This window comes from Piliocolobus tephrosceles, chromosome 10, assembly GCF_002776525.5.
Source record: "Piliocolobus tephrosceles isolate RC106 chromosome 10, ASM277652v3, whole genome shotgun sequence".
NCBI lineage: Eukaryota > Metazoa > Chordata > Mammalia > Primates > Cercopithecidae > Piliocolobus > Piliocolobus tephrosceles.
Window position 1 is genome coordinate 43333496 of NC_045443.1, and position 15765 is coordinate 43349260.

Sequence of the window (15765 nt, forward strand, 5' to 3'; positions counted from 1 at the left end):
GAAAGATATTACAGGACCGCACCACTTACCCAAAGCTAGCCTTTGGATCAGGGGTTTCCTCACAATATTCACTTCCACGGTCTCCAGAAAGATGTCACAAGACTCCAACACTTACTGGGGGTTTCTGCACTAGAGCCCCTTCGTTGTTGCCAGAAAGATATTACAGGAAAAGGGTCCCAATCCAGACCCCAAAAGAGGAGGTTCTTAGATCTCGCATAAGAAAGAATTCAGGATGAGTCCATAGAGTAAAGTGAAATAAGTTTATTAAGAAAGTAAAAGAACAAAAGAATGGCTACTCCATAGACAGAGCAGCTCCAAGGGCTGCTGGTTGCTGATTATGGTTATTTCTCGATGATTTGCTAAACAAGGGGTGAGTTATTCATGCTTCCCATTTTTAGACCATATAGGGTTCCTGACATTGCCATGGCATTTGTAAGCTGTCATGGTGCTGGTGGGAGTGTAGCAGTGAGGAGGACCAGAGGTCATTCTCATCATCGTCTTGATTTTGGTGGGTTTTAGCCATCTTCTTTACTGCAACCTGTTTTATCAGCAAGGTCTTTATGACCTGTATTTTGTGCTGACCTTCTATCTCATTCTGTGACTTAGAATGCCTTAACCATCTGGGAATGCAGCCCAGTACGTCTCAGCCTCATTTTACCCAGCTCCTATTTAAGATGGAGTTGCTCTGGTTCACATGCGTCTGACAGAAGTAGTTCAGATTTTGGATTTTTTGGATTTTGGAATATTTGCATACATATTATAAGATACACTGGGATGAGACCCAAGTCCAAACTTGAAATTCATTTGTTTCGTATACACCTTACAAATATACCTTAAAGGCATTTTACATAATATTTTAAATAATTTTGTGCATAAGACAAAGTTTTCACTGCAGTTTGACGGTGACCTATCACAGGAGGTTAGATGTAAAATGTTCTACTTGGGCATCATGTCAGTGCTCAAAGAGTTTTAGGTTTTGGAACATTGCGGGTTTTGGACTTTTTAGAATGTGTTTACCTATTTATTTATGTATGTATTTATTGAGATAAAATCCCGCTCTGTCACCCAGGCTGGAGTGCAGTGATGAGATCTCCACTCACTGCAACCTCTGCCTCCCAGGTTCAAGAGAATCTCCTGCTTCAGCCTCCTGAGTACCTGGAATTACAGGCACATGCCATCATGCACAGCTAATTTTTGTATTTTCAGTGGAGTTGGGGTTTCACCATATTGGCCAGGCTGGTCTTGAACTTCTAACCTCAGATGATCCACCTAACTCAGCCTCCCAAAGTGCTGGGATTACAGGTGTGAGCCACCGTGCCCAGCCAGCGTTTTGGATTTTTGGATTAGGAATGTTATATCTGTAAATATCTGTAATACTGTATTGTATATTTGGGATTTTGCTAAAAGAGTGGATTTTAGGTGCACTTGCCACAAAAAAGAAGTGACCATGTGAGATGATGGATATATTAATTTTCTTGACTCTAGGAACCATTTTACCATGCATATGTATACCAGAACATCATGTTGCACACCTTAAATACACATAATTTTTAAAGCGGAGATAGAAAGGGTTAAGCCTAAGGTCAACAATGGTCCTATAATTCTCGGCCAGCTAGTCCCATAACTGACTGTGTCTGTTTACCCACTTGGGGTTCTTGGATTCTCAGGGTTCACAGATGATAGTGATAAGGATCTAAGAACTAATATGTACCTATATTTCAAAAGGCCTCAAACAGGCTTAACAGGTTAACTAAATGGGTTAACTAAACAGGTTAACTAAATGGTCAGGTATCCATACTGTTAGCAAGACTGCATTAACTTGATGTGATAATCCTAAATTTTGATTACTACTGCCACCACTCCTCTGAAATCATCCCTGATTAGTAAATTCTCGCTCCACCACTTAGGAGCTGTGTAACCCCAGGCAAGTAAGTTAACTTCTCTTTGCCTCAGTTTCCTCATCTGTAAAATGGACTTAAAGAAATACTCATCTGATACAATCATAAAGATTCCACGACTTGGTACATGTGCGGCACTTAGAACAGTGTCTGGCCCGGGTCTTGTGAGTTACTGTAACCGTTGTTCCTGTTTTCTGACTTCTCCCAAATAACTCCACAATGCATCCTCCCAAGAGCTGCTTCTTGGTCTCCTCTGCCAGATCCCTCCTCCTCTCAACTTTCTGTGTAGAAGTAGCTCTTTGGGCCTCCACTCTTCTTGCTCCACACATTCCAAATTCTTTCCTTTTTAGGGCTTCAGGGCTGTAGTGTCAAGTTTCATTCTACAAAAGCATCTTTCAGATCTTTCTTCCCAGTCTTTTTCACTTTATAAAACTAGAATTCCTTTGCATTATGAAATAGGATCTCCCTCATAAATACAACTTGATCATGATCATGCCACTTAGCATGTCACATGTTTCTTCATCTGTAAAATGAGAGGGCAGGAGAGAGAGGTGATCTCTCAGGCTCTTTCTTTCTCAGAAACAGTTCCACAAATTCTTTTCAGACTCCCGCTGCCTTCTGGACTACTCCATTAGGATGTTTGTCATTACCTCAGACTCCACATGCCTAAAGCAGAACGCATCACCTGACCTCACATGCCAGCATTCTATTTCTGTTAAAGATATAATGCACATTCTCCTTGTCACTCAGACTTGAAACTTGGGTATGGCTTTCATACAGCCTCATATCTAATCAGTTGCCAAGTCCTGCCAACATTCCTTCACAAAGTCCCTTTCCTTTCCCTTATTCCTTACAGTTTCACAGCTTGAACTTTGCCACAGTCACTGTCCACCATGCTACCTCCTGCTTCTTGCCCTCTCCCACCTATAGAGGCAGATTCTTCCTGAAAATACGGTCTTGCACATTCCACTTTCTGCCTTGCCAATCATAACTGTTCCCTCTACAGGATGAGCTCTAATCTCTAGAATCTCAGACAGCTTTCTCTTTAACTTATGCTCCCACTACATTCCTTCTGACTTTCCATTCTTGCAATGGGTCTACTCTTACGCAGTTTTCTGCTTTGTTCACACCATCTCCCTAGTCCTGGACACACTCTCTCTACCTTCCCGTGGAGCTTATGCTAACTTAAGTGTGACCTTTCTTTCAAAGCCCAGCTTACTTGCTTTTTTAAAAAATTCAAGCCAACTCTTCTGTGATGCCTTTCTCCAATGACCAACCCAGGCATTGCCAAATACCTCCTGGGGGCAGGGAGAGGGACTTAATTGCCCCAGTTGAGAACCTGCTTGACTGTTTACCTGTGATGAATTCTTAAAGCAGTTTTGTGTACTCACTGGCTTATAGCAAGGGCTCTCATATTTTAGTAATCTTTTTATTTCAATTCCTTGGGGACAAGGACCATACACCTCAAAGGTCTAGTACATGGTGACAGTAAACATGTGTTAACAATAAAAATGAGGACTAAATTTAAAAAGAAAGCTATGATCCCCTGCCTGCAGACAATATATTCAGTGAACATCACAAATGCCATCTCCCCATGGAAAACAGCACAAAAATGGGAACATGAAGCAATGTGGATAACCCTAACTCATAGTTTTCATTACGTTTACCATATAATTTCCTTTACATTTGATCTGGGCATGTGGGACTTATGTAAAAATACTTTTAATACTGTAAAGTACTATATAAATGGAAGGTATTTATCATTACTGTCCCAGCCACTATGCCTGGAATGTTAAAGAATTCTTGGCATGATTTCTAAAAGTCCAGAGAATGAGTTGTATTAAAGAAGTGGTTCTCAACTGGGGACAATTATGTCCCTCTCCCTGCCCCCAGGAGGTATTTGGCAATGCCTGGAGACATTTTGGGTTGCAATAAGTGAGGGGGTGGCTGCCAACATCTAGTTGAGAAAGATCAGGGATGCTGCTAAACATCATACAGTGCACAAGACAGCCATACACAACAAAGAGTTGTCTGGCCTCAAATATCAGTAGTGTGAAGGACAAGAAGCCCGGTGTTAAAGGAAGCTCACAGGGGGTGAGTATGGACCCTCTCTTTGTTGGGCATGGAGATGAACCGCTAACTTCCTTGGACAAATTGCCCATTGCATCCTATCCTAACAGGATCCCAACACCTGCTCTTAATCGCTCCATAATTCCTCTTGTCTTCAAGTTCCCATATGACCTTTTAAATGTCTGTTATCAACGTGACCAGCTTATGATGTTGGTAACTAATCTATCTATATTTCAGAAATTTTGAAACTACTCCAATTTATTTAAGACAGAAAATATCAATAAACTCTAAAGTTAATGAGGTCTACCTGTAACTGGATATAGGAGGACAGACTATATATTACATTTTTAAAAAACACCAAAAGAATTAATCTTAATTAATTAGAACAGTGAGTGTATATGAGTAGTGTGAATACCAACAAAAATAAAAATATTTCTCATCAATTGAAAATTAATGGATTTAAATAATTACTAAAAACTCATGCAGTTGAAAACAGCCTGGACTATATCAGCCCTTGAGAAAAATCCCTTTCTTTGCATACATATGTCTTTTGTTCTAAAGATATTTCTGATCAAGGATAGCTATTGTACTAAAAAAGATGGATACAGTTTTGTGTGTTTGTTTTTAAGCCCTAGCTAAGTTATGACTCCTAACAAAATACTCAAGGAAAAACAGAAATAATGAGAACTTTAAAGTTTCTCAAAGTGGTGCATATAAAGAAGATCATTTATAAAAAGAAATCTTAAAAATAGACTTTTATTTGAAAAGAGAAAATGTTATAAAAGACACTATATAATCCAATACCAGATGACGGTTATAGTTTCAGAAAAATTCCTTTCTTCTCTCTGGGTCTCTATCTCCTCACCTTAAAATAAGAAGATTGGATTAATGGCTGCTCTCTCAAAGACCTCTCCCAGTTCTCTGAATTAATGATTCTATACACTATTTCTTAATGGATCACTCTCAAAGATAAGAAGGTGGACTTGTAGACAAATCTCTTGAATAGTTGCCTTGGTAGGCCAGTAGGCCTCAGGTCTAACAGGACACTGGAACAAACTGGGGAGCTTTAAAAAAAGAAGTGATAAGGGGACACTACACACACAACAGTCTCTGACTTAGTTGGTATAGGACAGGATCCAAGCATGGTTATTTTAAATGCTGTACAGGGGAGAGCATTCTTTTTTTTTTTTTTTTTTTTTTTGAGACGGAGTCTCGCTCTATCGCCCAGGCTGGAGTACAGTGGCCAGATCTCAGCTCACTGCAAGCTCCGCCTCCCGGGTTTACGCCATTCTACTGCCTCAGACTCCTGAGTAGCTGGGACTACAGGCGCCCGCCACCTCACCAGGCTAGTTTTTTTTTTTTTTTTTTTTTTGTATTTTTTAGTAGAGACGGAGTTTCACGGTGTTAGCCAGGATGGTCTCGATCTCCTGACCTCGTGATCCACCCGTCTCGGCCTCCCAAAGTTCTGGGATTACAGGCTTGAGCCACCGTGCCCGGCCAGGGGAGAGCATTCTTATGTGCAGCCAGTGTTAAGATCCCCAGATTTAGAATAAAAGTTAAAACAAAAGCAGCTAGTGCTCAGGTAGGCAAGATAAATGGGCAAAGCAGACTGGACATAAGGAACTGGAGAACACGTGTCCCATCTATTTCCCTCCAACCAGTGGGAGGAATGAGACCAGTTTTTTTTTTTTTTTTTTTTCAATAAATGCCAGAAATCAAAATTTTAAGTGAAATTCTGATATTTAAGAGTTGGCAACTAATTTCAACTAATTTTAAAAGAAAGCGTAAGTCACATAAAATATGCTCACAAGCTTAATTTGGCTCTTTAGCCACCAGTTTGCAACCTAAACAAAACTGGTTCAATAAATCAAGCACAATATTTTCTCTGTGCTCTGCCCTGTCTGTCTCCTACCCAGAGCCTCTTTCTCCTATACCTTGGTCCATAGCCTATCCCTTCCTTTTTCCTTTCCATTGTCTTTTTCTTTTCCAACTTCATCACTCCTAAGAGATGGAAACTGAGATCCACACATTAAATCTTCATGTGGCTCTGGCTGTATCACTGGACAGGCTTCTATGCCTGGGAAAATTCAGGTTATAAACTGTAACCTGAGGCTGTGGCTCCATGATGTCAACAAATGGTTGGTTTAGTAAAATCAGGGGGAAAATCAGTCAAGCTCATAATTTCACACCACTAAGACTAAGACTTTGTCAAGCAACATATGGAGGTCCTCATTTAATTTCTGATTTTGTTTTGTTTTCCTTGCTTTAAATCTAAACCAATGCATGTCAAAATCACTCCTGATATTTTTTAAGCTCCCATATTTGGGCTCCACCCCAGGCCAATTAAATCTGAATCTCTGGAGATGAAGTCTTGGCATTGATAGCTTTTAAAACACCCTAGATGAGTCTAGTGTGAAGTCTGCTCTGAGACTCACTAATCTAAAACCATCACCTGACCCTGAAGATTAGCAGTGTGCTTAATGCCAGACGACTATCATCTTGAATTGTTTAAGGACTTTCTCAGCTCTGCTCTCATTGTATCTTCACAACTCCGAGGTAGGCAGCTCTGATACTATTATTAGCATTGGACAGATGAGAAAATGAGGCACAAAAACGTGAAATGAGTTGCTCAAGGGTACCCAGCTAATTATTGGCAAAGACACATTGTAACCTCACTTGAAACAGAGTTACTTACTAATACTAGAGGAATTCAGTGATTGGGAAGGTAACAAGGTTAGGGGAACTCCTCTGCAGTTAGTAAGGTTATCACTAGAAAACAAATGTGATCAATATTCAGAAATAAGTACAACAATATTTTTAAATTTAAAATTTTACTTTAAATTTAGGGTCAGTGTCTTTTTGTAGGTTATTGAAGCTAATCTTTTAATTTTACTTAAAATTTTTTATTTCCATAGCTTTTGGGGTATCAGTGATTTTTGGTGGTTATACAAATGAATTGAAAGTGATGAAATCTGAGACTTTAGTGCACTTGTCATCTGAGTAGTATACATTGTACCCAATATGTAGCTTTTTATCTTGCATCCTCCCTTCCAGCCTCTGGATTCTGAGTCTCCACAGTCCATTACATTACTCTGTGTGCATACAAGATGTCTCTTTCTAAGTCTATCACAGGTTTTCAAAGTACTTCTGCACACTTACTTCTCCCATCTCCTCACCACCTTTCATAGGTGTATATTCTCCCAGACACTAAAAAGATCCAGGTAGTTTCCATTAAGATATTATTTTCAGAAAAGTATTTTAAAAAGATTACATAGTCATAGAATTTCAGAGGTAAAGTGAACTTTACTCTCCCTCCTCTGATAGATGAGAGTCTGGTTTAATTCAATACATATGGAATGCTAACACTATACCAAATACTTCACATTCATTATCTTAATTAAATTCTTACCATAATTCAATAAAATGAGTACCACCAACACTACCACCACCATCATCATTCCCATTAAGCAAATGGAAAAACTGAGGCTTAGAGATGCCAAACACCTTGCCCAAGGTTCCTGGGTGAGTAAGTTGAGGCCTGATATTTACATTTGACTCAGAGCTTAAACCCCTATTCACCACCTTCCATCATCTGGAGTAACAATTGTGCAAAACGTGAAAGATAAACAAATCTTCATGAAAATGCCAATGAGGCGATCAGTGAACACTTCTCCCAAGAGGTGGAAAAGTGGCATCAGGGATAGGCCATCACAAGTACACAGGATTTCAGTAGGCATTCTGGACTGGAATCCAATCCACACCGATATTGAAGCAGAAAAGTGATAGGGAGGGAATAGGGTGAACTGAGGGAAAGAAAATGTCAAGAGAAAAAGTTGGAAAGAGATGAGGAGGCAGATTGCAAAGGGTCCTAAGTGCATGCCTAAGAAATTTAGACTGTATTTGTGTGCAATGGAAACCCACGGAAGTTTTTAAAAGCAAGGTCCTTTAACAAAATGTGAACTGAATTTTAGAAGTATAAATCTCATGAAAGAATGGAGATTTAATTAGGGGAGCATAATTTGGTATGGAGGAGACCAACAGGAAAGCTGTGGCACCTCAGTAACTGGCTGTTTCACTCTTAACCATGTGTTGTGCTTGCATTTTTCTCCACCGCCCACTCCCACTTCCCAGAGATTGTTCAAGGCACCTCTATATCTGTTTCATATGTCTCCAAGTCTAGGTCAGGTGACAGGGACCTGAACTTGGGCAGTGGAAATGAAGACAAGAGGACAAGTGTGAGCGGTATTTTCAAGGGCCTGGTCACTGCTCAAAGTGGGGAGGGCAGTAAGAGAAGGAGAAGCAGAGAAGAAAAAGACTCTAATTTTCAAACTTAGGAGAAGGGGAACAGATGAGATATAGAAAGGAAGGGATGGTCAATAACATCACAAAGAGATGAACAAGATGGCTTGACCAAGGTCTCAATCCAACAAGTATTTATTAAGCAGGTACTATGTGCTGGACATTAGAGGAACAATGAGTAAAATCGGTTTTTGTCCACAAGCATCACCCAGAGTAAAGAAAAGAGTAGCAACAGTCAGATGTCAGGACTCCTAAACATGGTTCTCCTTTCATTAAATGGCCTTAATTCATGGAGCATCATAAAAACAATATACATAAACAACATACATATAGGTTTAAAGATCCAAAACACCTTTAAAATCTATTCATCTATCTGTTCAATTATATTACAGTCAAAGAAGAGTGCAGTAAGTACTTGCTGTTCCTTCTTCCTGTTCCTTCTGCTGGCCTTCTTCACTCAATTATAGAAATAGCTGGTCCCTTTTCATCATTCGGGTCTGAGGACAAATGTTATACCCTCACACTGGCCCTCCCGGTGAGTCACTCTATTTCAAGCATCCTCCCCCATCACATGATCCTGTTTTACTTCTTCATTGCACTAAGAATACCTGAAATTTATATGCCTACATTTATCTAGTCTGTTTCCCCCTGAGAATGGAAGGTTCATAGAAGGTCAAACAAATCTTGTTAGTTGCTGCCAGTCGCACAGTAAACCCTCTGTAGAAAATGGTTATTGGCCACATTTTTTAAAAAAGCGAATAAATCTCAAGATTAACACCTCAAACCAAACTAGGCCAGTTTCCAATTGCTTACAGCGACATACTGAGAACTCGAGTGACTCTCAAGAGAAAAGCCATTTTGAGGCTGGGGTCGAACCAAAATCCAGGGGGTCCACACCAGGTCAGTACCCCGGAATTCGCTGTTCTGCAAGATTTCGGGAGGACCAAACTAGCATGAGGTATCTGACAACGAGGCCAGCCACGCACCGAGCTCAGGTTTTATTTCCGTTGTCCTTCTGACGTCAGAAAAAGCACGAGTTGCTGCACAGTTTCTTTTATCAAGGTGACAAATTACACCCTCGCTGGGCCCTGCATTCTGCAAACCATAAATTTATTTTCCTCCTCCCCCTTGTATTGAAAAATGTAAAAACCCACTGCAGAGAGGTCAAAACCCTTTCCAAACGCAAATGAATACCGTTTTCTAGCAGAGGCGTCTTTTTTTACTTTTACTACACACATCACCGTGGATTCGTCTGAGAAAGTAGATGAATCCTGGCGGCAGTTAGTTTCTAACAGAGAACGAGGGTTTGTATAAGCCCCGGGTCCGCGCCGCAGAGCAAGACAAAGGACTCTGAATTGTAGCACCACCTTTCCCAGTCCAAGGCAGCCTGTGAAAGGCACTGGGAGCAGCGTGACGCGGTTACCGCGAAATTCCTTTTGCTGCCATATGCACTTGGTGCCTTCTCTGACTATAGTTCAGCAAAAACCTCGGGCGGGCGATTTGGCAGGGAATCGGCGCCCAGGCAGCCGGGTAACCTACCGGATCCCAACGGTGCTGAGGAACCCCACTCTCCGGGAGGTGGATAATTTAGGGGGCAAAGGATTCGCACAAGGGCGAAGGTGCGCTCTCCTCCCGGCACCGACCCACGCATGTAAAGGCCTCTGTGGCAACGTTTAGGGATGCGAGCTTGCTGTCGGGGGTTGGGAAGGAGGTAGGACTGGAAGCGAGAGCAGTTAGCGCCCAAGACCGCGCAAGAGGTGGCCTTTTGTTCGCTGGCTCCAGCACATCCAGGCTCTCGAAAAAACACTATCCCTGTCCCCCGCCACCCTCTACATTTTAGAAAAATCTCTTCAGGGCAGGAAAGGACAGTGAGTCACTTGCAAACATCCTTTACTAATTTCTCCTCGCGCCCTCCTACTTCCCCGCGTTACAGAGGGGCAGAGCACCAGGAAGGACGGCAAACGCGCCCCGGTTTACTGGTGGTCCGCCGCGGCTACCCAGCCGGCCACACGCAGCACCCCAGGACATCACACGATCTCCCCTGGGCCTTGCGGACACAGGAAATTTTCCCCATAGGTCGGGGATTCAAACACTCCTAGAACAGGGTCGCGCCCTCGGGTCAGATGCGCTCTCCCTCCAGACCTGCGTGGTTCCCGGCCCTCGTAAAAATGGAACCAGATCTGGTACCACACTCCGCCACAGCCACGGGAAAACAGACCAAAGCCACAGGAAAACAAACCAAAAAGTAAGCCACAGCCCACGCAAAGGTGAACTCGGGGGCCCTGGCGTTTCCTCGCTCTGCCGCATGCATTCGGGAAGCACAGAAGACCTGGACTTTTCCTCTCCTAAAAGCAACATCCGAAAGCATCCGGCACAGCCTAGCTCTCTCTGCTTTCACGCCAGCAGAGATGATTTCTACTTTACCGCCTCCTCCTACATCTAAACATCCCCTCGCCGCTTGCCCAGCCCTCCCAGGGAACGGATAATCACCTTACCTCCGCAGATAAAGGGAAAAGTGGCGAAAGGCGACGTGGATGTGTCTGCCCTTCCGGGGTTTTTACCCTCGGCAGTTTGATGTCCTTTGTGTCAAGGTCTGGCTGCGGAGGCCGGGAAAAGGTGGCTCCCGTCAGTCAGGGCTGGGCAGGGAGCTTGGCGTGGCCTGGCGGATTTCCGAGGAAGGTGAAGGGCGGAGGCTCCTGGCGACCTTCAGGCGGAGTGGCGTGGCTGTCCCAGTCCGCGCTCGCCTGTCTCTCCTCCTCCTTTCCGGGCCGATTGCATCAGAATCTCCCCTCACCACCAACCCCCACTCACACTCTGCTCGCCGGCCTCGCACTTACATCGACATGCACCCGCGCTGAGGGTCACGAATCGGAGTCATTCTCCTACTGGGAGGCGCGTGGCCCTTCCGCAACCATGGCTTGTGATGGTTTAAGGGGGACAGGCCATTCCTCCCTATCCCGCGCGCCGTCTCCTCCCCTCCTGTGCGCCCGCTCTTTAACCAAAGCTGCGTGTCACTGAGCCGTGCCGGTCACATGGTGTCACTGCTGGCGGCCGCGCCTTGCTGCCTCCCTCTTGCAGCTCTCTGACGATGCAGCGACCGCGGCTGGCGGAGATTGAGCAACGGGGAAAGGGTGAGGGAGGGGTTGCGGGGCGCGCGTGTGCCCGGCGCACTGAAGGTGGCACCGGGAGCGGAGGCTGCGCACCGCCCTGGCACCTGCCCCTCTCCCTCCCGGGGCCCGGAGGCGTGTTCGGAACCCAGCTGCGGCGGCAGCTGGAGAATGAGAGCCCTTAGGGATGGGGGTGGGGCGGCTAAAGGGGCACCGGAGGAGGACAGGAGGGCTGCGCGTTCCGCTGGGGCCTGCATTTTGGGTACGCCAGAGCCCCGCCGGGGCCGAAGGAGCGAGGGAGTTGCATTGTGGGAAGGGCGCAGCATGAGGATGGCCGCGGGAGTAGCCGGTCCGAGCCCAGCCCGGAAAGCCGCGGGGAGCGCCTGGGACTACGAGCAGCGTTGGAGCGGAGGGTTGGCCCTGGGTACAGCCCGCAGATGGCCCGGGTTGGCGGGAAGGGGAACGAAGCGACAGGGGAAGCGGGGAGCTCGGGCACCTTTAGAAACCCTTTGTCCCTATCCTGAAGCGGGAGGCACCTCCCTTCTTCCGGATCCAGCACCCGCAGACCTGGCAAGCCCTTCCTGAGATCTGCCCTGTGGAGCTCTGCTTTGGGGACTGGGTGTGAGGCAACCAGAAGGATTTGCTGAGCGCCGAGAAAGCACCGGCCTAGGCGCAAAGAGGCGGGGGAGAGCTCTTGGAGGGCCTGGAGACCCCATGTGGTTCCGACCGAAGGACCTGGTGCGTCCAGGTTAACTGAGCTGGGGACGAGGGAGCTCCAAGTCCTGGGGACGAGGGAGCAGGATGGAGGGGAACAGGGGCAACTGGGCCTGGTTCCCTTTTTTCCCTGCTTACTCTTTGTTTCAGACACAGCCCCCTTTCACTGGCTGGGCACTTCCTTGCAGAGGAGTTGTGTCTTAAAATGGCGACAGGAAATCCCACCTGCGCCTCAGCCAATTACACTGTCATAGCGCGAATTTGCAGGGTGGAAACGCGAGCTTTTTATTGACGGGGATGGTTCAGTCTCCTGTTCATGGTTCATCAAAACAGGAAGAGCAAGGTGAATCATAATTCAAAAATTACCTGGAGCGTTTCAAGCAGACAGTAGTCATTGTATTTGAGTGAATTTTGCTTTTTCATCACCACTGGAAAAGCAAGATGATAACCAGATTTGAAACTCATCACGGACTAAACTTCTTATTCCCTTCGAATGGCTGTAAATGGCCTTTATTAGTTCAATAGTGGCTTCCTGAGAATCCTGTTTAGAAGGCATGCTCTTGAGAAATACTGAGAAATGGAAAGTTCAGAGCAAACAGAAAGGGCAAACACATGGGCAGGCTAGCTCAGACAGGCCTGCATTCAATTTCTTCCTCTGACACTTACTGCTTCCCTCATCTGCTTAACTTTTGTACTAATCCTGTTTTCTACATTTGTAAAAAAGGGGAGAAGAGTACACACAACATAGCAATATTCTATAGGTCATCAAAAAGTTGGTTCATTCTACCTTACTAAAGGAAGCTAATTTAGTGTGAAATTAATGATTTCAAGTAGCGTGCACCTTGCCTGGCACAAATAATTCTTATCAATAAGGTAAAAAAACTGAATAGGTAAAGTAGATGAACTATGAGCCATAGCTTAATAGGCCTGTTGGAATATTTACCTTATTAAAGGCAGAATGTATATTCATCACTGTTTGAAGATTATCTGAACCAAGCTTATCTTTTGGTTCCAATTTTAACTTACTGGCTAGTTTCTATATACCAAAATGACTGCAGTTATTTAGCACTTTTTGAATTGGATTCAATAGTTATGAATTGAGCTCCTATGATATGGCAGCTATTGTGCTAAGGACTTTACATGTAAATATCTCATTTAAAGCTTTCAGTCCCTCAATTGGGTGTTATCCTCTTTGTATAAACAAGAAAACAAGTACAAAGTTGAATTAGCCATGTTCACCTTAGACAGTAATTAGTGAAGGGGAAGTGATTCCCATTCAGGTCCGAATTCAAAATCCGTGCTCAGTCTTCACAGTGGTACTACAACCATTTGCAATCAGACATTCTTGGGCCTAGAGTTTGAAGGATCTTCACCCCTCCTCTGGATTTTAGTTGACAACCTAGAACCAGAGTAAACATCAACATGGAGGCTGCTGTGGTCTCAAATTGAGGCCAGAGATGTCTGGATGATTCCTCTATTCACTGTGTGCTTACTGAGAGACAAACAGCAGGTTAAACACTTCACAGATGGTCTCTCATTTAATTCTCATGACATTCCTAATAGGGCAGCCTATCCTAATCCCTGACTCAAAGGTTAGGGAATTTATCCCAAGTCCACACAGCCCTAAGTGGCACACCCAAATCTTACATCCAGAGCTGACTGCTAAGCCAGTTTTCTGTGGCTGGATCTAAAATGTTCCCTGAGTCTGGAATAACCATCTTTGGAGGGCTAGTGGGTGGAAAGGGTCTCGGTCCACTCTGCCTCTGAATAGGAACCACTGCCCTATTTTAGTAGAGTCCAGGGATTTTTTTTCAGTAACCAGGAGTTTTCAGGGAGTTTTCTCAGTAATAGGATTGTGAGGTTCAAGAGCCTTCTTGATAGTATCTAATGTTATTTGTGGACCTTTCCCATTTGAGCAGATTTCCAATGTTATTAAGGTATTCAGGACACATTACCAGGTTTGATTGTAGGCTGCCCTATGGAACTGAGAAAATTCTGTATCTGCTCTGAAAGTGAGGTTAGGGAAGGAATTTGTACTATGAAAGGAGAATTGGGTAACTTCAGGTGGCCTGAGAGTTTTCTTGTAGCCCCCATAGCTCTTTTTGGTATGGCTCCAGGAAGGTGGGGCAGCTTTGTGAAGAAAAATCAATTATACCCCAAAGAGGATTCAGCCTGAACTTAAGCCACATCTGCTGTCATCCCAGCTTCACCCTGTACTCACCCGGGTTGCACTTGCTCCCTACCTGGGTTGCCCAGTAGGACAGCTGCAGAAGGGGCCACCACCAGCTGTGCACTTACAGAGAATATGTGCTTTCCTGCACTAGTTTTCAAAGATTTTCAAATACATCTGGTTTGATACCAGCAGTCTTGTATAAGAAGTTTTGGGTAATAAGATCAAAACTATTTTCTGAATATAGTGTTTTTTAAAAATCTGTGGACTACCAGTGGAAAATCTGATTTTTAACAATGATGAAAAAGTGGGAAAGTCAGCTGGTAAGATTATCTCAGAACAAGTGTCCTGCATATCTTCTACTTAAACAGAAACACTGCAGCCATTAGATGAACAAATCCAATCTCATTGGAAAATAAATTGTTTATTCTTCAGTCTTTTATTCCTATTTATAGGGTCTACCCTAAACAACAAATAGTCTTTAAGATGATTGGTTTTCCTTGACTTTCACATTTTTTTGCCTGATTAACTCTTTTTATCATACTTGATGTTCTTTGAATCTCATCCATAGATGACAATATTTTGACACTAGAAGTTAGTAAAGCAGCCATAGGAAAAGCACATTTGCAAGTAAAAGAGCTCCCAAATTGTGTTGGCCAGCCTTCTGCAGATACATAGCACTGTGTGCCCTAACATTCCTTGGTGGGTAGCACTGTGTCAGGGGCTATTGTTACCTCTTCCATCATTGAAATGAACATTCTACCTCACCAGATGGATAACTGATTCTGGCAAGAGGTCAAATACCCCACTTATTCTAAACTGAAGTTAAATTAAAATCCCAGAACAAAACTATCTTTTATTATCTTATTAGTTAATTAATTTTAGAGACAAAGTATCATTCTGTTGCCCAGGTTGGAATGCAGTAGTTCAATCATAATAGCTCAGCACAGCCTCAGATGGAATCAGGGGATCCTCCTGCCTCAGCTTCCTGAGTAGCTGGGACTACAGGTGTGTGCCACTACGCCTGTTTATTCTTTATTATTATTATTGTAGAAACAGATTTTCACTTTGATGTCCAGTCTGGTCTCAACCTTATGGCCTCAAGCCACCCTCCTGCCTTGGTCTCCTGAACCACCATACCCGACTCAAGACGCTTTAAAAATGTCTATTGTCTCTGATTTTGGCCTGAGTCATATTTGTAAGGTCACTTATTTATTTTTTATCTGTTAGGGGAAGTGGAAGTGGAGTTTATTAGGAATTGCAACTGTGTGGCAATACTGTGACATTTATTCAACTTAACTAAAGACCCAGGACCAAATAATCAATCCTGGAAGTTTAATATCTAACTTGTCTGATATGCAACATTCTGCAGATCAACTGTGAGTGCAGTTCCTTAGCTTGTTGCAAAATGGGGAAAATGATACGGATATAGTTTGGATGTGTGTCCCTACCCGAATCTCACATCGAAATGTAATTCCTAATGTTGGAGGTAGGGCCTGTTGGGAGG

General features: G+C 43.8%; 1 protein-coding gene across 3 annotated transcripts in view; it reads right to left on the reverse strand.

The window, feature by feature from the left end:
* The window catches only part of SLC38A1 (solute carrier family 38 member 1), an 85070-nt gene extending 73789 nt beyond the window's left edge, over nucleotides 1–11281 (reverse strand). For 2 of the 3 annotated variants that reach the window (XM_023231182.3, XM_023231181.3), the window contains exon 1: nucleotides 10763–11281. The gene's annotated coding sequence lies outside the window, so the exon portion shown is untranslated. The remainder of the gene's footprint in view (nucleotides 1–10762) is intronic. The other variant, XM_023231180.3, reaches the window with a different exon arrangement.
* Between the last annotated feature and the right edge of the window lie 4484 nt (nucleotides 11282–15765).